Genomic DNA, 21,105 nt, shown 5'->3' on the forward strand with positions numbered 1-21,105 from the left:
TGGAAGGGACCTTAAAGATCATCCAGTTCCAAGCCCCCTGCCATGGGCAGGGACACCTTCCACTAGACCGGGTTGCTCCAAGCCCCACCCAGCCTGGCCTTGAGCACTGCCAGGGATGGGGCATCCGCATTAAATTTTACTGAAGAGCTTATTTGGGAGCTTCCTATGCCACAGTATTCTTCATCACAGTTTCTCTTGCAAAAGAGAACTTGCAAAAAAACCCAAAACTGTTACGCAGTTCATCATTTAGAACTCAGTATTTTTTGGTCTTTGAGCACTTCTGGAGATTTGTATAACCCTGATGACCAGAAGTCTTCGTTTCTACCACCTAGTTGTGTACTGTTTTGATGAGCAATTTGGTTTAGCATATTAGAGCATATGGTTTGGAACTAGAAATGGATTCTAACTTTAGACTGAAAAGCACAACCTTGCTTACAGATACTCTTCAACACTAGTTGAGAACAGTATTTAAAAACGCTTACCTTAGCCACATAGGCTTCAACTCTGTTTCTTGATGGTAACGTATTCACGGTTGGGGTTAGGAAGCTTCCTCCTAGATTTAGACTTCTATTCAGTGCCAGATCGTTGCTAGTATGTCCCAGTTCAGTTGAATACAGAACTGGACCACTGACAGCGCTGCTTGCAATTAAAGGTTTGCTTCTATGGCACTCCTGAAGGAGCTTAGCGTTGGCTTCTGCTCGTCTCTCATTAGCTCTGAAACATTCAGAAGCATACAAAGAATTATCTTTGGTAATAACACCTCCGCAAAGTTACCCTCCAGGTCTTTGACTATTATTTGACTTCTGAAAGTGGAAGGGATTAAGAGAGTCCAAAAAAACCGTCCATAATTTGATCTGAGGTTTTTTGAAGAGCCTATTTCTAGGTAGCCACACTACCTGCAAGAAGCAGCAAGAGTTAACCAATACTTTGGACTTCTCAGCATTAAGGCCTCAAAGCAGTCTGTGCACACCGTGTGTTTACATAGCTCTTCCTGAAAGGTACATCACCTGCATAAGAACTCTGGGCTACCCTTCCTTTCCCAAAGAAAGCTGAAACCTATGACATGCGGCTAAAATGGAAGCCAAAAGATTTTTGTTGTTCTTCTTCATAGCATCAAATGCCGTTCTCTGAAGGGCCTATCCTTATTCAAGCAGTAAAGGACATGACATTATCTTTTCTGCCATACTTAGAGTAAGAAGAGGAGATTAGAGACTGGCAAAAAGGCTGCCTGTTAAAACAAACTCAACTTCAAAAATATCCTATTAACACCCATGATCGGTGGTGTTACTGCTGGAACACTGAAGAGAAATGAAGATAGTTCCAATGAACAGGGGGGAGCCTTAAGGTACTTTCATCACAAATATGCTATCTTACGCATAATGCTGACCAGATGTAGAAAAGGTATTTAACGAAGAAAACTGCTTGAGGAAGAAGTAGTATCTTATTATCACCACAAAAATGCATGGACTTACCCTTCCAGTTTATTTCCTAGGCATCTTCCATTTTTAACTTCCTCCAGGTACAGGTCTTTGTACTTTTCCGCTTCTGCCTGTGCGGATTCTTTTTGAAAAATACTGTCTCGTTGGGTATTTTTTATCCTGTCCAATTCACGTTCGAGGTCTCCAATTCTGTGTTCTAGCTGGTTTGTCAGCAAAGCATGACGACTGGCTCTGATTTGTTCTAATCTGTCCTGGGAGGCTGCCTGCATCTGAAGTAGACACACACTTTCAACCACCGCAAAGAAAAAGAGAACTCTCCTCGCCAGTCAATTGCGTGCACCCAATTTCAAGGGCCCAGCTCTATTCAGCAAGGCAACTGTGCCTCCTCACTGCCATCAGCGACCAGGGCACAACCCTGGAACTACCACACCAAATGATTCTTTTCATTCAGAAAGAACTCCCATCTTAGCACTATTACTCATCAAAGCTACTGATGGAAGAACACTATCTCTGTAGGACAGGGCATAGCATTCCTCAAAGAAATTATGGAGATGCGGCACCCCCAGCCCCCACCCTGCAGCTTTGGTGACTTCTTTTCTGAGCGTTGCCCCTTGTGCAATGACTAAGGAAGATGTGTATGCCTGGCTGTGACAACTCTAAGTTGCAATACCCATTCAAGGATAAACAATGAGAACAGACCAGTGGACAGTGATACCCCTCCAAGAACTGCAAAATGAAAATCTACCTTGGCAAGTTTTTGATTCAGGGCCTGCAGGCACACTGCACGCACATGAAAGCATCTTGCCCAACCATATTCCCTTCTCCCACTGCCCTTCAGGAAAAACAGAAGTACAGCGTAACACATGGAATCAGGCACCACCCCCCGCCCCTATAAAATGACAACCAAAACAGAAGTCTATAACAGACACACATAAGAAATTAACTTACCTGCAAAATCAGATTGACTTCTTGCAGTTTTTGTCTTATTTCTTGTTCAGCTCACTCTTCCACCTCTCTTTTGTATTGTTCTATTTGGCTGCGATCCACCATGTTAGTCTCCATATGGTGTTTGAGGTTAGCCACCTCTTCTTTCAGCTGGCTTTTGCTCTTTTCCAGTTTCTCATGGCTCCCACGCATGGTGGACAACTCTCGCAAATCATGATTTTGTGCTTCTAGCTGCATGCCTTTTTTAGACTATCTCCAGCTGCTGGGAAAGTTCATCGACCTGTAGACAGGAAAGGGGAAAAAACAGGGAACTCAGAGGGATCTAAAAAGTCAAATCTGTGAAAATTGGTAAAGGAGGTAAAGTCTTGGCCATCAAGACTATTTATCATCTGCTGATTCACTTTTGTTTTAACACTGAAACCAGGCTCTTCTTTTAAAACAAGAACAGCTTTCACATCATTTCTGACAGCATTCCTCAGGTTCCCATCCTTCCTCAGTTCTGCAGTGGGTCACAGACCAAGAGGTACCAAACCAGCGGCATTACACCCGCAGGGCTAGGCTGAAAAGCACTAGGGCTATTCTTCTGCGAGATGTTCATACGATCATAGGAAATCAAACACACCCATACCCAGTTACATCGCAGCCACATTCTGGTTTCATCAGAAAAAAACCCATGTATCATGCTTCAGAGGAACTGTCACATGCTGTCACACGGTCAAAGCTTCGTCACAGAACTGACAAGGCAAGAAACAGATACCCTTTCCTTCCATTACGCTAATAGATCTGGAAGTAGTAGTTCAGAACACCACTTTTGCAGCAGTGGTGGCAGAAGACAGTCTCTTTAGGTCAAAGCTACGGTTTGTTTTCAAAAGATTTCCAGGAAATAATCAGAGTTCCCATAGGTCCCAATGGTCAACTACAGCTTCTATCCCCTTCTTTCCCCCTCCAGAAACATCCATCGTCTATACCTATTAACCATAAAACATGATATCCCATCATCTTTTATTTTTTAAAAAGAGGGGGAAACCACCAGAGTCAACACTTGAAAGTCTCTAAAATACGTAGAAACTTTACACTTATTTAAAATTGCCCAAACGTAATTCCATTCCCTGTCATTCAAAATAACTCTTCCAACAGGAACAAAAATATGCTGCTAACCTGTGAACTACAAATGAGCCACTCTCAAGGCAGTTGACTCATTCTACAATAATATCTTCTAAAAAGGAGCATAACTTTGAAACACAGCTATCTCAGTAATGAGCGGAGAAGCAGCTAAAAGGTTCCACGCTACCGAACAGCCAGAGCAACCTCAAAAGCATTTGTGGGTCTCCATGACAAGGGAAAGACGGACCGAGTCAGCTACTAGTAAGCAACAAGTTACAGGGTTTTTTCCGCATCACCTCACACTGCATTGTGCCCTGCGAAGCAAAGACACCATTCCGAAAAGCAAACCCCCACCTGCCTCCTGCTCAACTCGTGCCCGAGACAGGCTTCAGGGGGTGACCTTGGGCAAGGCCAACTGCACAGAGTTGTTCCGAGTGATGGTGGCGTTACTCCCCTCTCTTCCGAGAGGGAATGCATCCATCGGAGCCCGACGATGCTGCCACGGCCTCAAGCTGCAGCCAGGCCTGTGCTGGGCCTTCACTGCTCTCAGCCCTGGCCCTCACCCATGGACGTGACGTCCCAGTAGGACTGCAGACCTGCCCATCCCTATGGACCGGCCTGGTGATCTGCACTCTTGGAGGACTCTGCTTACTGTCCCCAGAACTGTCCCCAGAACTCTTCTGCTCTTCTTGGTGAGGGCCTGTGGGGCTGATCCCTGGCCTGTGTGGTCACAGACCCTGCCAGCCTTGCTGTGGCTCTTGCTTTGCCCTTCCTCTGCAGGACAGCCTACCCCTGATGTGCCCTCGCAGATACTGCTGTGTACGTAACACTTCCATCTTTACCCCTAAGAGCTACATCAGTATTACAGTCGCCTACTACTGTGACCATAGAAGGAACATCAAAAACCAGCCAAATAATTTCAGAAATACAGCCAAGAAAAAAGTAGTCAAAATCAACAACATGAAAAGAAGTATAAAGAAAGAACAAAGGTTACAAAAGAAAAACCACCACAATAACCCAAACAAAATAAAGCTCACCTTTGTTCTTAATCTGCCAATTTCATTGACCATTTTCTTCACTTCTCCCTGCAAATTCAGCTGGGACAGTCCCCCTCTCGCCTCATACACCCTTAGCTCCTTCGTAGCTCTGCTCAGCAGCCTCTTCAACCTGCACAGCAAACTAGTCATGAAAACAATGAAGCAAAGGAACAAAACTGGACTTTTTCACATACTCTCATGTAAACAGCACAGACACAGCTTGCTTTATCTTTAATGTACTTGACACACCAGGAATTACCAGGAAAAAACAGTATTCCTGCGCCACATACACTTGGAGAGTCCAGATTTCACCTGAAAAGAGGAATGAAAGACTCCCTTTTTCCCAGGAGAACTGCAGGGCAACCTGCATCTGCAGTTGTTTTGGCAGCTATTGAAAACTAGGGGCTGGTGTACAGAAGTACCTTGCAAGAACTAACGCGAGGCTGGCATCTGCTCACAGTTAGGTACACCTATTTTTACACTAAAGTTTAATAAAACATGACTCCTACGCAAGGATACCTCTTCACCACGCTAAAAAGCCGTACCTCTTACACCTTTCTGCAGATCGAGGTTTCTTTTCATTTCTTGGGCCAGACGTAGTTCAACTGGGCGTTTCAACTCTACCAGCTTCTTCACTTCCTTTCTTTCACTCTCGCACTTTCAAAAGAGAAAAGAAAGATGTATCACGCACACAGAGCACAGGAAAAATACCTACGTACAGTCTGTGCATCTAGCGCTCTCCACAGAGAAGCTGCCGGACGTCTCTATCCGTTAGCCACGTTCCACAGAATGCCATGGGACGGAATTCCCGAGGCTATTCCATCCATCCCTTCAGGTTTCACATCAAATAGACCAATATGTAACTACAGAAACAGATGCCCTCGCCTGAAGCAAAGGCCATCCTCTTCTAGACATAACAGGTGGAAAAGATGCTGGAGAACACTTTTGGCAGTGCCTCTGCTAACAGTAGGGATTACGTAGGTATGCACTTCATGGGAGAACATCGATCCATCCAAAGCTTTCATGGGATCTTCCACCAACCAGCAGGCAGGGGCTTGTGGAGGAATCTGATCTTTTGGAGTTCTTCAACATTTTATTCCCCTCGGCCATTACCTCCACCTCTTCTGTGTGGGCTTTTACTTAGCCACATGCTGGTTTTCCTCCTCTTGGTGTTTTCTCAGCCACACCAGAGGAGAGCTGGCAGCTGTTTTGACTTTGTACTTCCATTTTCCCTCTACAGAAAAGGAGAAAAGGGGAAGGCCGCCCCTTGGCAACTGGCAGGCGCTGCTTGTTTCCCAAGCACTCGTTCATTTACCCAGCATTCCTTCAGTATGTTTTTCTGCAAGGCTTTTAAGCTCCCGCTACGCTGAAAACATACAGCAGCTCCTCCATACACGCACTGGAAACATCAAGCATTTTAAACCTGCCTAGAAACCAAGGGGTCAGAAGATGACCACACAAAATCCAAGGAAGAACTGGGAACTGTGGCCTTGCTCAATGTGCTCAACTGATAGCAAACCACACTGGGAACTCTTCCCAACAGAGCCACTCCAGAACTTACACAGAGATACCCATCTAGCTTTTATTTGCTTCCTCCATGACCCCCAAATGATAAGGTACTCGCAGCCTGAATGGCAGGGATAACAGAAAGCAATGATATGTAAGAACCTGACCAGAAGGTGCATGTGGTTCTCCTGGTGGTTCTCCTGGGTATTGGCTCAGTGCCTGGAGAATTTTCTGGGCTCACCTGTTGCAACAGTTCAGCCTTCTCCTCGTCCAGCTGAGCAACGCGCTCTTCAAGGTGGGATCTTGACTTCAAGTGCTCCTCCCACGTGCTGTGCAAGTCCTTGGATGTCAGAGCCAGCATGTTCTGCTTCTGTGTCTGTGAAGGCAACAGTGGCAGAAGAAAAAGTAAGGTGGCCGGAAAAGACAAGAGCGCAGGACAATGCAGTAACTTACACAGAAACAGGCCTAAGCTCTCCTCCACCCATCCAAGACCTATGGCCAAGGTTGATGTGGAGTGTAAAACACACCTTAGGAACCATAACCAAAAACAGCAGCTGGAGCTGGTAGGAAGAAGGTAGAAGCGACAGGATGAGGTTACAACTTTGGGGCATAAGATGACATGCACACACACACACAAAATCACCCTACAGCTTTCCTGCAAAGCTCCTCTGGTTCCCTCTATACTTCAGTATTTGTAAGAACACCGCAAAAGGTTGTGCAAAAGGACAACATTCGCTCCTACTTTCAACAGCTACACTCAGATTTCTTCATATAGTTACGGACATTAAGTACCTTAGTTTTCAACTTTCTTTCCAACTCCTTTTGCAAGCGCAGCTTGTCTCTCTCCAGGTCACTGTGGTAGCGTGTAGTAACTTCAAGTGAAGCTGCTGGCATAGATTGCTTTTTAGGTGCATCAGCAAGCTCCTGCTGCAGTTGTCCAAACATGCCCTAACAAAACAGTTAAATTAGCATGAAGAAAGTTCTAAGAACATGAAATACGCCTTTAACTTATTTTATTATACAATTAGACCTGTCTAGATTGAACCCAAAAGTATGAAATTTTGCCTGCCAGCAGCAGGCATCTGCATGGATGATGACCTCTCGTCATCTTTCTCAGCTGAGAACCTTTGACTATCAGCAGCTGTTCACGAGGATTTCTGTTTCCTAACACATAAAATAGGCTCAGGTATTGTTCTTCCTTGAACAATACACAGGAACACACTGCCATCAGGTATTTTTTTCCTAACAAAACCCAAAGAAATCTGTTGTGATCTAAGAGCCACAGTTTGACTGCAAATATTACTCTGGTGACTGAAGGCAGGACTTTGTGTTAGATTGTTCTTTCTTCTGTTTCTTCACTATACAAATACAATTAAATGAATACAAATATCTGAAAGCTCCTTTGAGATACACTTTAAGGGTATGTTGAATCACATCCTCTTGTAGTCTTCTTACTCAGCTCGTTTTAGAAGTACTGATAGCTTAGGTTTACAAAAATCTGCATAGCTCATATATATATATATATATATATAGCTATATACATATAGACACACACACTCTCTCACATGATCTTCAAAAGGAACCCATTATTTTGGTAGTAAGAATACAAAGCAAGTCACAGTTTACAATGATTGACAGTACTGCTGGAGTGTGGCTACACATCATAAAAGAGAGAGCTTAAGGTCACCGTCTGACATGAACTTTGAGGAACAGGCAGGCCCCTCAGAACCCTCAAAACACAGACAGAAATCAACAGCTGGACATTACTAATACTCTTCAATCTTGATAGCAGCTTACAGAGAACCTATTTTTTCCCCTCTATAGAAGCTTCATATAAATCTATCCCCAACCACTTCACTTCTCTGTACCTTCATTTCTCAGCCCTCGTGTATTGGATGGTTCCTCCTTTTCTACCACTCTCATTCATGTCATCAGTGCAATACTTACATCAAAACCATCAAATACTTAAGACTATTCTATAGGGCATAACATGGACTAAGGAAAAGAGATGAAAAAAAGTTCTAGAGAAGAATCACCTTTCTTGATCAAAGCTTAGACTTGGATACCTTTTTTCTGTTCTCTGCTTAGATCTGAGGACTAATATCCCCGTTGCCAAAACTTTCCGCAATTCCGAGAGAAACATTACAAACCAGAACAAATTAGTATTCTTTGGTCCCATGCATATAACTTACACCGGATACATTAGGAACAAACTAATTTCAAGAATGGACAAACTTTAAATTGTTCTTTCTACGCATATACTTTACCTGTCTTTCTACTACGTCAGTCTCATATTTAAAGACTTGTTCCCTTAAATCAGTGCACTTGGCATTTAAATCCTTGTTTCACTCTTCTATTAGATAAACTTGCTTTTCCCTATCAGCTCTAAGTTTGCTGAAAATGTCATTAAAACAGTGCTGCACATAATCCACCATTTTTTCTTTCATGATCCTCTTGTTCTGCATCTCTTCCCATTGCTGATGGAGTAAAAAGGTTTTTCACCCTGGAGCTGGGCCAATCGCTCCTGCAAGGACTCCTGTTTTATTACAAGTTTGCTTACTGGATCTTTCTCAAGTTGTCGAGCATGATCACATTCCTTTGCCCGACACTGGCCTTGACTTAATTCTTTTTTGCCATTTCTAAAAGCAAAGCTTTTTCTCTGAGCATTTGCTTCAACTGGTGAAGCTCATTTTCTAGCCTATTAGCTTTGCTTTTAGCTTTACACAGCTGCAGAGACAAGCTCTTGTTGGTTTCTTGCACGTCAGAGAGGTCACGATGGAGCTCGACTTGCAAGCAAAGGCATTCATCACGTTCTCTGTGAAATCTTCGTTCAGCATTGCTTTTTGATGACAAATGAAGTTCAAGTTCTTGAACTGCAGCGTTCAGGGAGGAACGAAATGATTCAATTTCTGTCTCTAGTCTGTCTTTGCTTTTGTTTGTCTGCTCAAGTTTGGAAGTCAGCACTGCAGATTCTGTCTTTAGTAAGTCCAGCTCCGTGTTGAACTGAAAAAACATTTGTCTTAACGCTTCCTTGTTCAGTTTAAGTTCCTTTTTGAGAGCTTCATTTTTTTCTTTCAAGGTCTCATTTTCCTTTAAATATTTTCCTTCTTCCTCCTGGTGCCTAAGTCTTACTTGAGTGACTTCTAGCCTTAGCATAGCAATCTCATCTTGTGGTAACTGATTCTTGTACAACAGATCCTGTTCTCTGTCAGTGCTGGATTCCTGAAGGACAGGGAACATGAATAAAGAGCCAATTGGGAAATGAATCTACAAAAAACCTGCAGCAATAAACTGCATTTTAACATTTCTAGTACTAAAGCATGACTTCAAAGATGAAGTTTCAGGCAATAAGCTACTCTGTGAACCCATGCACATGTACAACGTACGTACACAACGGAAGTGCAACATATCCTTAAAACCTAAATGAACATCCCAAATATACAGTTACGTTTTTTCCCCCCCTTAAACCAGCAACCAAAGCTTTTAAAATGACAGCGCTTTCTTGTATGTGCATGCCTTTATAATACTGCCTTTAAGGTTGAATTAGTTGTGCTACAGATCTGGTAAAAACAAGGCTAGAAAGGGTATTTTCCTTCTCAAATGTCTTCTGAACACTTATCCTTTTGTGTTACTGGAAGTTCGCTATAAAACTCAATCACCCCCGGAATGCAATAGTCCTGTATATTGCCTCTTTATTGTATGTATAACTTTTTTCCACTTAAACACATTCACTCTACATTTATTGGGCAGCACAGCCAAGAACAAAAAGGCTTCCAGACACTGCACATTCTTTAGGAAATTCAGTAAACTCTTTTCAAGATCTTCCAGGCACTGCACATTCTTTAGGAAATTCTGTAAACTCTTTTCAAGATCTTTTTTAATACAGTGCTTATGATTGCTTTTTCTCCTCCAGTTACTCTAACTTTTACAGAGAGTTGAATTCATTGCTGATATTCGATCATAAAATTTTAGTTATGTGGAGGTGGAAAAGAAAGGCATACTTGAAGTAAGTTCAATAAGGGAATAACTAATTTAAAAAAAAAAAAAAAAAAGCAATGGAAACACAAACACTGTCAAACAACTTTCTTCCTGGTCAACCTTGACATAGGTAGCTAGGTGTTTCACTGCTAGAAAGCCTAAAAAGTGATGACAAAATGTCTATGAAATGGAAAATAACAGATAGGTTAAGAAACGGTGTAAACAGTGTCTTCTATTAGTTTCCTACTTGCACAAGTAATTCAGGTACATACAGGAGTGATGCTGCTTTCCAGAACTTTTAGACATAAGAGAAAACAAGAAAGGTATTTACCCAGATAAGTTACACTGGTAAACAGTAAATAAACCATCAAGAAACAGAAAAAGTTATGTAAGATTTATTATGACTTTAAAACAAACATGGTGAAATTTAATTTATTATTAGAAAAAAAAATCTGCTTACCTCTGATTTTTTTCCTATAGATCTTCTTGTCTCTTCTTCTAGTTCCATTTGTCTCCCAAGGTGGTTGTTCAAAATTCCTTCTTGAAGGGCTCTGGCCCTCTTTTCCTGAGAGAGCTGTCTCTGTGTTTCATCACGTTCCTCTTCAACCTACAGTAATACAATAAAACTGCTTGCATCTGAAGAAAAAACAGAGCTAGCAATACATCTTCCCATTCTCCCTTGCATACTTGAAAACATTTTTGATTCCCCACCGTTATGATAATCCACCTATAAATAAATAAATTTAAATTTTCTTATGAAAATTTAAGAAGGTGAAATACAGGATGTTTTGTAGTAATTCAAAAAAATGTAAGGCTTTGCCTGAAATACAAATGAAACCTCAATTTTGAAAAAGGAAAAAAGGAATAATAAACTGCAAAGCAAAAAAAAAAAAAAAAAAGAACAGCCCAATTGTGAACCAACTGTACCCTACTGTTCTCAAAACCTGACAATTGTTATCCAACGCCTCTTCCGTGAACAAAGCGCCTCCTTCTCTAGGCATACTGGAATACAATTGAAAAGAAGCAGAAAATAAGACAAAGAGTTTAATTCATTATTTAATATACCTGTTTCAAGAGCTTTCTCAGTGTTCTTAACTCCATTTCTAAATTCCTAGAGTGTAACTCAAGTTTCTGTTTCTCCTCCATCTCTTTACAATATTGATCTTCTTTCCTTCGGAGGTCTTCTCTCATTTTCTCACACAGCACTTCTACTCTGAGCCTCTTTTCTTCTTGTTGTTTCAAAGAACATCTGGGATTTAACGGAGGATTTGAGAAACAAAAGCACTGATATAAAAGTAGATATTCCAACATGATGAACTTGCAGAGACAACTCAAACCATAAAAAATGTTAAATGTTTTCAGAGTTCATATTTTTACTGTACTTTTCAACTTTTTAAAGAATTCTAACTTCATTCCGTTGTGCATGGTATCAGTTGTACAAGATAGAGAAAAAAAACTTTGAGTGATTTATCCGTTATTTGTAAGTTTGTATAGGGAAACACACACCAGTGTGCACACTAGAAAAATAAAATTAAAAAAACCCATCTTCATATTACAGCCATTTTGTTGAAAAAGGAGTTTGTTGTCTCATCAGATCAAAGCATCGTAAACTTACTATGGTTAGTATACATTTTCTTAGTATACTGAGCATTGCCTACATATTACGGATTCAGTGACCAGAAGTAATACTGGTGAATCAGCACGCCACTTACCTATGGCAGACCCGACAATTTTTCAGCAGCCTTCTGTAAGTCTAAAACAACTGCTGCCCACAGGCAGAACAAGCAGCTTCTGTTTACTCAAGAAGGATGTCAGTGTTCAAAACCAGATTCAGAAATGCATGGGGTTTAAGCTGAATACGATTAAAAACAGTTTTAAACCTCAGCTGGATCTACCTCTGGGAGAAACTACAGCAATTTCATTTTGAAGCTGACTTACAAGGAAAGCCTTATGGAAGGTCAGCTTCTTTACCAACTGAAACAATCAGCAATGAGCACCGACATGGTAAAAAACGGTCCATGGTGTGCCCACGGTACCCAAACAAGGAAGCAGCTTTGTGTTTGATCATTATTTTGACTATTTTTTCCCATATACTCACAATAGTGGACAAAAAAAAAAAATTAAAAAAAATCAAGTGTCAACCTAAGGGAAGAACTGCCAATTGAAAGCCTGCTTTAGAAATGCTGCAAAACAAGAATCAACCACCACTAAAATTACTTGAAAGACTGACAGAAACATTTGTATTTGAATGGCGTATATTGCAAGGAGAAAGCTTTACATGTAGTTTCTAGTGTAATTTCGCAAAAAGTGTAACTTTTGAAAGTATAAATTTAACGCTGCTTGGAGAATTCACTTAGAATGAAAATACTACTTCTTTATACTTGACAGATGTTTGAGGATTTTGAACACCTGCTGAAGTCAAACCCAGGCCAAGCTGGGACCGGCCTCTCTTCCTCGTACCCCCCTCCCCCGCGCTGGGAGGCCCAACTCCCCCAGGCCCAGCTCCCGCAGCCTCCCCTCACAGGGCTGGTGCTCCTGCCCCCGGGCCAGCCCGGCATCTCCCTGCCGACCTCACACAGACTGGGCAAGATCTCCTGGGCTGGGCGGCCAAACACCGGGCCCCGGGCTCGAGACACAGCTCAGCAAGCCCTGCGGAGGGGTGGGCACTCACTGCCCCCAGGGCCCTGGCACTGCTGCCCTCCATACAGCCCAGGCCGCTGCGGGCCGCCCCAGCTGCCAGCTCACGGTGGCTCCTGCTGAGCTCGCTCTCTGCCTGGGCCGCTCCCCAGCCACGCCGTCCCACCGGGGATCACCACAAGGAGATCTCCCCTCCCAGGCCAGGGCTCTGCAGTCGTCCTTGCTGAACTGCCTACGGTGCCTGCTGGCCACCCCTGTCTGACGTGATGTCAACAGCGACGAGAAACCTCACACCTCCGGGTCTAGCTCAGGAGTGTGGGGAAAGGGGCAATCCCAAACTTGACCTTTCCAACAAACAAACAGGTAAGCAAACAAATGCTCTAAGCTCTGGTCTGACTTGCACTGGGTGGAGTTACCAGAAATCCTAGTATTATAGGCCAACTGAAGCTGCAAGGACAAAATGAAAAAAAAAAAACCACCACCCAACCATCTCTCAAATCTCTCTTATAAATCTGATTTCCCCATACACACTCTCTTGCTCTTTTCTTGCTAGAAAACAAAGTTAGAACAACATCCAGAAGACTGTACATGGAGCTGGTAACCGGACGTTTTTCCCCTCTCCCATTATCTACTTCATAGCATAACTGACCCACGGGATTCAAAAAACCCAAACCCAAAAGACTGGAAACTTCTCATCCTGGTGCCTGCACCATCAGTGTCTTTCGGAACAAAACCACTGACAAGATAATACATTATCAGACCACAATTTACATACTTAAGGCTTTGGATATCACTTTTCCATTCTGCTGCTTGGTGAGCCAATACGGATTTCAAATCTTGAGTCTTCTCCGCTCTGAACTGTGACTCCTCCCTTTCATCTTCCAATTTCCTTACTTCTCTTGAGAGCGCTTTATACTGATTTTTCTGACGTTCTATTCTCTGTTCATATTCAAGAAGTATGTTTTGCATTTTCAACAAAGTAGCAGAACCTGGTTTGAGACAGAAAAGACACAAAGCTGCACAAATACTGCCCAATGTACAAGCTGTTCAATGCTTTGCTGCATTAGGTGCAGGTGGCAGGTCTCGGTAGCGGGAAGGTCCCTGTGAGAAGGAGCCAGGGGTCGTCCCGTGCTGGACATGGACGGTTTCGATGGACCCACCGCAGGGCACAGCTGAGCCTCTCAGCCGTGCTGGCAGCTCCTCAGGAAAAACAAACGTAGGAAAGGGTGAAACCACCACACGGGCAGGGAAGGGGAAAAGCATGTGAAAACCAGCCCCGCAAACGAACACCCAGGTCAGCGAAGGAGGAGGGAGAGGTGCTGCTCCAGGTGCCAGAGCAGAGATTCCCCTGCAGCCCCTGAGAGAACCATGCTGGAGCAGATACCCACAGCGCAGTGCTGCGCAGGACCCCGTGCCAGAGCAGGCGGATCCTTCCCGAAGGACCTGCGACCCATGGAGGGCCCAGGCTGGAGGAGATTCTCCCCAAAGGACTGCAGCCTGGGGGAGGACTCACACTGGAGCAGGGAAAAGGGACGAGGAAGGAGCAGCAGAGAGAAACTGCTACGTCCCGACTGCAGACCGCAGCCTCCCCGTGCTGCCTGGGGAGGTGGCAGGGAAGGAGCGCAGCAGAGCTTGAGCAGGGGGGGTGCCGACGTGTCCTTCTCAGGTTTGGGGTCTTTGTTTCTCACTATCCAAATGTATTTTAATCGGTGGAGTCTGTTTGGCCAGTGACAGTCACTGGGAAGTGACAGCCCTGCCTTCACACTGACCCACAAGCTTTTTCACCCCGTTTTGTAAATGAGGGGCAGTGGCAGCACTGGGCGGGGAGTTTGGCCTTCGGCCAAGGTTAACACTTGCCTGATGAAATTTTAGCATAGTTTAAGAGCCCTAGTAAGCGATGCTTATGTTTATATAATGCCTTGTGCATATATGCAAGCATCTTATGACAGTTGAAATTTGTTATATATATGTACTTATTATTTTTAAGCAAAGCCATTATTTTGCTGTACTCTTTGTCATTAGCTGTTGAGGGGTGTGCTGGTTGTGGCTGGGATAGTGTTAATTTTCTTCACAGTCGCTGGTACGGGGCCATGTTTTACAGCTGTGCCGCAAACAGGGTTGGTAGCACGGGGATGTGTTCCTTACGGCCCAGCAGCGCTCACACAGAGCCAAGGCCTTTTCTGCTCCTCACCCCACCCCACCAGCCAGCAGGCTGGGGGTACGCAAGGAGCCGGGCCGGGACACAGCTGGGACAGCTGACCCCAGCTGACCCAAGGGACGTGCCATGCCACACGGCATCATGCTCAGCATATAAAGCTGGGGGAGGACGAAGGAAGGGAGGGACATCCAGAGTGATGGCACTTTGTCTTCCCAAGTATTTGTTATGCGTGACGGAGCCCTGCTGTCCTGGAGATGGCTGAACACCCGCCTGCCCATGGGACGTGCTGGATGAATTCCTTGCTTTGCTTTGCTTGCGTGCGTGGCTTTTGCTATTAAACTGTTTTCATGCCGACCCGTGAGTTTTCTCACTTTTCCCTTTCCGATGCTCTCCCCCACCCCACTGGGGTGGAACAAGTGAGTGGCTGTGTGGTGCTTAGGTGTTTAGGTGTGGCTGGGCTTAAACCACATCAAGGGGATATAAAGAAGAAAAAGCTCTTGCTGACTTTTGATGACCGCATTAGAAGGAGCTGAACTGTACTTTGCAAGAAACTGCTTCTCCAGCTCTGACTAGACAGAGAACCAATGATAACGTAAGGCACGTCGGCTGGCAATGCAGGCAACATCTCAGGTCAGGTGACAGTTTCACAGCTTTTGAGGGGGATCTCTAGTCACAAAGAGATACTATATCAAAATATGAAATTAACATACTTAGGAGTGCATACAAAGAAATCATGTTTTAAGGGGAACTTGTAACAGCTGAAGACAGAGACTTGAAAACATACCCATATGAACCACACTAAGCTCTTCCAACAGCAGCATAGTCTCCTTGTAGGTTGAAGCTTGTAACCGGACATCCTCTGAAGGTGGGTCAGATGAGTGAGTTAAACCAGGGTCATCAGTTACTTCCACTGGTATGCTGACCTACAAAAAATACAGTACTTTCTGTAATTCCACTGTCTAGTATTACAGACCATTACAAATGCAGGAATGATTCATTCTCTCCTTCACAGCCCACAGATTTGTCTCAAATACAATAAAGCTGCATACCAGCAGCAATTTGTACATCTGGTTGATCACTACATAAACACTGCTCCCACCTAAGTGATTAAAAGCTGATAGAGACTGTTTATCAAGAAACTAGTTTTACAGTACCTCGTTCCTTTCACTCCTGGTTGTTGCTGCAGGTCTAGAAAACAAGAAATATATTTCAGTACTGAAATGCTTACTTTGCATTATGAATAATACCTACAGTTGCTTTGAAAACTTAATTGCAGAACTGAATTAAACTAAAATCTGGTATAGTAACTTTGCTAGATATAGTTCAAGACTGAAACAATTATTGTGTGCTATTAATGTCTACTGGAAGGCTAATTTTTCCTCAAGATATTAAGCAAATAGTTGAAATAACTGTTCCCTAAACTTCACGCAAAGTGACAGAAATCTTACAGCTACAGACATGTAGCTATACGCTTACGTGCATTCCCTGTTTAATACCAGGGGTTTAGCTTTCTTCAGTACCGAGAATCCTTCTCCTACAGGTCAAAGAACTGTAATTTTGGATTCTCTGGTGTCCTGGGTCTGACTGGGACGCAGTTTATTTTCTTCACAGCAGCCCACACAGGGCTGTGTGTTAGATTTCTGACCAAAACGGCATTGATAACACACCAGATTTTTAGCTAGGGCTGAACAGTGTCAACAACTTCTCTTTCTCACTTTGCCACAACCCACACAAGTAAGTTCAGGGTGGGCAAGAAGTCAGGAGGGTACACAGCTGCAAGAGAAAAGGTGGAGCGGGGAGCAGGGCAAAAAATCCTGAGATACCTGCAGTGAAAAAACTGAGATACCTCACCCTTTTTAAACACATGAAATACTTCTATGCCTGTGCACACACAGTCATGTAATTAATCAGAATTTGTGCACGTGACCTTATTGTTGACTTGGCCAGCATGTTCAAAAGCACTCTAAACAGAAGTGAAGTGTTTGTCAACACAAAGCGCATCAGGTAGTCACAGGAAAGAACAAGAAAGAACAAGAAAGAACATCAGGTGGTCACACGAAAGAACAAGAATCTTCATATGCATCAGGTTTACAAAAAACCTTAAACACACAACAAAACCCCAAACTTGCCTCTAGCTCTCAGGCCAATTTTTATCATTAAGTGAGTTTTATTTTCAACATACCTTATATGCATACCTTCCTTCATCCTCAGATGTTTCACTGGAAGTGCTATCATCCGGTACTTGACCATGATTGCCACTGGAAGAGCTCATCTGCTGATGAGCCTTCTGCTTTGAAGGCTGTCTTTTACTTTCCTTTGCACCTTTGGCATTCAGGGCAATTTTACTGCATTACACAGAAAGAAAGAAAAAAAAAAAACCACCAAGTGAGTAGGTTTATAAAAAAATATTTCTGTGAAACAGACATACTTAAGATGATGTCCAGAAACAACCGAGACAAAAAATAGCTATGATAAAATCACAGACTTGACTGTAAAGATCGTGGAATATGCCCAAGTATTTAAAACCCTTCCTCTAGAGTGAGGGGGACACGTGGAATGTGAGCTGGATCCAGGTTAAGCTGGACTATATCCAACAGCCACGTTACAGAAAGCATCTAGAGCAGAGATTCCTTTGAAGGACAGACAGAAAAAGCTCCTGCTTAGGTCTGCATAAAAATACGTGTGCCTTCTTTAGACTTTTGAGATTGGTTTGGTAATATCATCTTTTCCCCTCTCCCGACAAAGGGCATATTAACTTAATGAAAAGGAAAACACCAACTGCACGGAGATCACTAAAATCACCTAGAAAAGGGAGTAGTAGCAAACCCCAAGTTCCTACTTTTCTTTTCTAGGTGGCCATTTCCTACAAAAATAACTGCTTTTTCCAGTCTTCAGTTCTGGTTTTGAAGATGCATTTTACCTCAGTGTTGACATGGAAATCACAGGAATTTAGGTGGGCGTTTTCTTTTGTTTTCCCCTTTTCTTTTTTTAGAGCAGGCAATAAATTTGAACCTCCATCGTGCGCTTCATTTTGTCTAAAAAGAATTTTTCTTCATTTTTTGAGAAGCAGTGGACTACTCACTATGGCTTTCACCACTGAGGAAACTACTTCAACTACCACAGTATCAGAAAACCTAAAACACTTACATAGTACTACAAATAAGAGCTAGAGATTATTTCCTTAGCTTACCCTTTCATTGGCATTTTAATCAATTTTGAGCTCTCCCCAGATGAAAAACTCTTTTTGTCTTTTTCTTCTATCGTGTTTTCATTCTCCATTTTCAAACAGTCATTCTTCCTTACAGTAATCTTTTGTTTCATTTGCCGATTAGTGATGTTATTTAATTTATCCACACATTCCTGTTTTGCCACGGCCTGCACTTTTGAACATCTTTGTTTGCTTTTTTCCTTCTTAACCTATAAAAATAAAGTTAAGCTTCACGTATTTCTAGAAGACAGAAACACCACATCCAAGATTGATTAATTCAGGGTTTACCCATGAAATAATATAAAATGATCTTTTTTTTAATTCATAGAGAAGCATTTTCACAAAACTACACTACAAAGTGTATTATGCCATTGAAAGTACTTTGAATTCACTCATGATGCAAGACATAACAAAAATACAGCCCTTAGAAAGAAAACAATAGTGTCTCTTAAAACATGAACAAGAAAAAAGTGAAAACAGTACTGATGGACAAAGCGTTAGGAGGACTGCACAATGTTCGTTGTAACACCACCAGAAAAAAATCAAGCAGTTCGCGAACAAGGGGAGGAAAGAAAAAAAGATCCCAAACCCACAAACACAACTGGTTTCACAGGAAAGAGGAATTTTAGTGAAAGGCAATGAAGAAACACCATGCAGATATCACAGCACATGAATTATTAGTCAGGACCCTGTTCAGAAGCTATTTTCATTCTTTGATTCAGAATCAGAACCGATAGAGTTCTATGGATTTCTTTTTATGGCAATGAAGAGATAACTACTTGCACTGGAACCAAGTGCCACCTACTGTTAAACTGGAACAATAATGCATTCTGTTTTCCAAAAATGGGGAAAAAAGACAACTCTGCACTGCCCTCTTTATTCACAAGTCACCTATTTCCATTAGAACAAACCCCAATTTGTAGGAAGCATCTTCCCTTCGTGACCAATAGCTAAAGTGAACAGGAAATACTCTGCCTGGCTCCAGAAGGCTGCAGGTCTCCCTAGGCTCTTTTACACACGCTCCATCGCTGCTATCGCTTCAGCAGCGGTTTTACCTAAAAACATATTCTGACTTTCCTGAACAGTGGATTGTATCTCACAGTTTCATTGATTTGGACAGCAGGATCCTGCAGTTTCCATTGAAGCTAACGAACACTGCGTGCTTTCAAAACCAAGCACATTCAGCACCTCCATCATAACTCTGAATTAGAGCTATTGCCTAAACAACTACATGTTGCACACGCTGCCCGTGCCAACCCTGGCTAGCCCAGCCCTGTTTTACCGATTCATCCAGGCACTTGCATCAGTGCATCTGACTTGGTGAATTTACACATGAGAAACCAGGCATTTCTGACCAACACCCATGCTCTTTAACTGCACCGGTTATTTTTAAATTAATGACACATTACTAATTAAAGTGACCAAGACAAGTCAGAACTACAGCTTGGTTGTAGTCAAAATCCCATGCGCCGCAGATTTTCCCTGAATTTCTTCACAGCATCACCTATGATTGCTGTTGTCAAACACATGACTGCTTCTTTCTTTACCTGCAGAAAGCTTGGCACAACACGTACAATATTGTACAACATACAGCTCCATCTGACAGTCAGACCAGAATGACCTTCCTGCAGTGCAGGCGGGCTGCGTATCTCCAGTAGCACCCACAGCCCCAGCCTGCACTGCTTTAGAGACAGCAAAGATCCGCGCTGATGAGAAACGCTCTCATGCACATGGCATTTCACCTTGTCCACGGATTTGAAACACGGGTTGCTTCGCGAAATTTAGTTGTATGGTTTTGTTCCAAGGCAAACCAGACTGTCCAACAACTTTTGACTTACACTAAAAACCATAAATATTCACCTTCCATATGAACGGATACATGCCAGGATATGTACTGCTGATGAATTTTTTCGCATGTTGCTGGGGAGCAATACCTGCACGTGTTCATCTTTTTGTCCACCTCTACTGGGATTCCTTCTAGCGGGGTACGTTGCATCTCAGGGTTGTATGGAGCGGATTACCTCCAAGCAGCAGGACAGACCACCCCTGTCGCTCCTAAACTGCCTCTGCTGAGCATCTCAGTGCCTCCCACAGTGGTGGCTTGCTCAGGAAGAGGTGGCCTGTGATGGCTCCTCTCCAGTGCACACGCCCACAGGACCACCGAGCAAAGGACTATCCCACACCATCCTTCCCCTCTTTGAGAAAGAAAGCACGTACCTATCTATGGCTAATCTCCCTTCTGAAGCAGTACAGCTCAGCTGAGACCTCAGACTGCTTTTCTGCAGCACCTGGGACTCTTACCAAAACTGTCTCCGTGGACTCTACCCGGACTCAGTTTTGTGCAGAGGAGGTATTTACTGCCGCATGCGCAAGAGCAACGGCAAGGGCAGGCAGTGCAGCGATCTCCTGTTACTGAACGTGCTGCTCTGGGACTCCCAAACAGGCGGTCAGTTATATCCCTGGCAAAGTTCTCCAGCAAAGCCACCCCCGATTTGTATCCACCTCAGCTGTACAAACACGGTGTAAACAGACGCGCAGCGGCTCTTTACCTCCAGCACTGTATGTCCCTTTCCTTCCCATGTCACCACCACCTGCAAAAGCGCCCATGGAAATGAGCAAACCCCACCCGCCAGAAGGAGGCAGGGCTTTCAAAGGAAAGGAGGGTATTCAATGGAAGCTGCAGATTGCCCTGCCTGAAGAAGGCACCACTGGCAACCCCTCCTCTGTGAGAGCTGGGGAGATGCAGAGGGGGAGGAAGGCAGGCGTCGGGGAGTAACTAGAAGCCCTGGTTTGCTACTGCTGCAGTAGCCCTGGCTGTGGGGACAATAGAGCTCTCCATGAAATGACGATCAACCAAAACATTTCAGAGGGGCACAGCAGGGAGCACAAGCTGCTGGGCGTCAGCAAAGGGCTGTGCTCAGCTTTTCTGTGGCACGTTGTCATAGGCAAGGTGAACGCGAAGCACAGGGAGGATCTGCAGTTCTACCTGCCTGGCAGGGGTTTGGCCTGAGCTCCCCCTTTGCAAACCAAGTCACCCTCCCACCACACCGCACAACCTCTGCTTAATGTATGTCCCAGCAACTGGGGTACCAC

The 21,105-nt window shown here is 43.6% G+C and overlaps 2 long non-coding RNA genes across 2 annotated transcripts; both read right to left on the bottom strand.

The window, feature by feature from the left end:
- Positions 1 to 304: 304 nt before the first annotated feature.
- Positions 305 to 2,549, bottom strand: LOC308057700. Its single transcript, XR_013925406.1, has 3 exons — positions 2,388 to 2,549; positions 1,473 to 1,708; positions 305 to 714 (listed from the first exon to the last, which is right to left on the bottom strand). It is a non-coding gene; the product is annotated as an uncharacterized lncRNA (long non-coding RNA).
- Positions 2,550 to 9,962: 7,413 nt separating this feature from the next.
- Positions 9,963 to 16,306, bottom strand: LOC308057708. The gene is made up of 3 exons (XR_013925407.1): positions 15,589 to 16,306; positions 13,422 to 13,635; positions 9,963 to 11,258 (listed from the first exon to the last, which is right to left on the bottom strand). It is a non-coding gene; the product is annotated as an uncharacterized lncRNA (long non-coding RNA).
- Positions 16,307 to 21,105: the final 4,799 nt, after the last annotated feature.

This window comes from Falco punctatus, assembly GCF_963210335.1.
Source record: "Falco punctatus genome assembly, contig: scaffold_49, whole genome shotgun sequence".
NCBI classification, from domain to species: domain Eukaryota; kingdom Metazoa; phylum Chordata; class Aves; order Falconiformes; family Falconidae; genus Falco; species Falco punctatus.